We start from the raw sequence: 1,564 nt of genomic DNA on the forward strand, positions 1-1,564 counted from the left end.
TATGCCACAATCTCCCTAAGGGGAGGAAAAAGCTAAATATAACCGCTCACCCACCCACAGACATGGAGTGTGCGGCAGCAGAGAGATGGCAAAGGAAATACCAATTGTAGAGGAACCATCCGGCTGCAACAGCCGGCTCAGTAGAATACAAACAGCCATCGAGCACACTTTTAAGTTGCAAATAGCTGCAACAGATTGCAACTGCAATCTCCCGCTTGCTATGCAGCTAAACTACCCATCAGGCTATTTCCAAGTCTCCCATAAGAGAAAAACAAAACCCTCTGAAAGGGCAAGTGGAAGTCTCAGAACCGGAAGGAATGAACCGCCCAAGACCCATCTAAGAGATGCGGTCAGATATCCAAGACAAGAACATGTCTGGAAAACCTGACATCCGGAAACCAGTGCCGGCTACAAGGTAGTAACCCCTGATGCCCCACCCAAAAGAAGAAACGAGAACCAGCTTGACGTCTAAGAACGAAAGGCCTCCTCTACCATGTTTTAGCTCTGCAAGGGGCAGAGCCTCAAAAAAAATTTACATTTTTTTTTAAAAACTCATGGATGTTGCTCTCCACGGAAATCTTTAGTAAAGGCGAAAGCTTTATTCGATCTGAAGAGAAACCAGAGTATAACAAACTCCTCATCTGAGTGAGCAACTCACCACCCAACCAGGAAAGCCAGTTATACCGGCACCACGTGGATGATATAGACCTTAAGGAACAGAAAATAGCGCCCGACCAGGACCAGCCTGCTACATAGGGCACTCAGAACTATCCCAGGCCACAGAAAAATCGAAACCAATAAGAATCGACAAAAGGAACTATAGAAATAACGATGTACTAACACCTTAACATGCAACTTCCGCGGAAGTGCCCAAGCGACCACAAAATCGCAAGTATCAGATTCCAGAGAAGAAAAGAAAAAATTATAACAGGCATAAGCTTCTCGAAAAGAAATAAATACATCTTATCGGATCAAAGAAAAAGAGGACAGCACCAGCAAGGGAACGCCCAAGAAGAATGGGCACACTTACAAGACCAGCCAATCAGTGACCCCATTCTCCCGAAGCTCAGGACTGGAATAAGATACCCCAAAAAGAAAATAAATTGGAGACGACAAGGAGATTAACTTCATCCCCCCACATCTAACCCAGCTTGCCATCTGGAACAGAAGACAGAGGATCCCTCAACCCATTAGGATTGGGATCCTCCAGCACCGCCAAAACATGCCGCAGTAGGACATGAAGGCGCGCCAGTCTATAACGAAAAGCAAGACATACCTCCACCGGGGCAACTGACGACCCCGACCCGAGGGTTGGGCCCCTGAAGCTTTAGAGAAAACCGCTTCCCCAGATGACTGATCTGACCCAGACGATCCCACGCCTGACGAGACCTGGTTAACAGAACATGGACCTCTGGAGGAAACAAGCCGCCTTCCGGAGAAGGGTAACGGCATCAGAGACACCTGCTTGCGTAGCTAGGGAAGGTTCTAGGGCACGCGCCTCACGGGATGTGGGATCCCCAGGGGCGGATGGCTCGGCGGACTCTAAGTTCCCTGTTGCGGGAGA

General features: G+C 48.6%; 1 pseudogene; it reads right to left on the minus strand.

The window, feature by feature from the left end:
• Window positions 1-500: 500 nt before the first annotated feature.
• LOC128643695 (uncharacterized) lies at window positions 501-627 on the minus strand (annotated as a pseudogene).
• Window positions 628-1,564: the final 937 nt, after the last annotated feature.

The sequence above is a fragment of the Bombina bombina genome, unplaced genomic scaffold, assembly GCF_027579735.1.
Source record: "Bombina bombina isolate aBomBom1 unplaced genomic scaffold, aBomBom1.pri scaffold_725, whole genome shotgun sequence".
In the NCBI taxonomy this organism is placed as follows: Eukaryota; Metazoa; Chordata; class Amphibia; order Anura; family Bombinatoridae; genus Bombina; species Bombina bombina.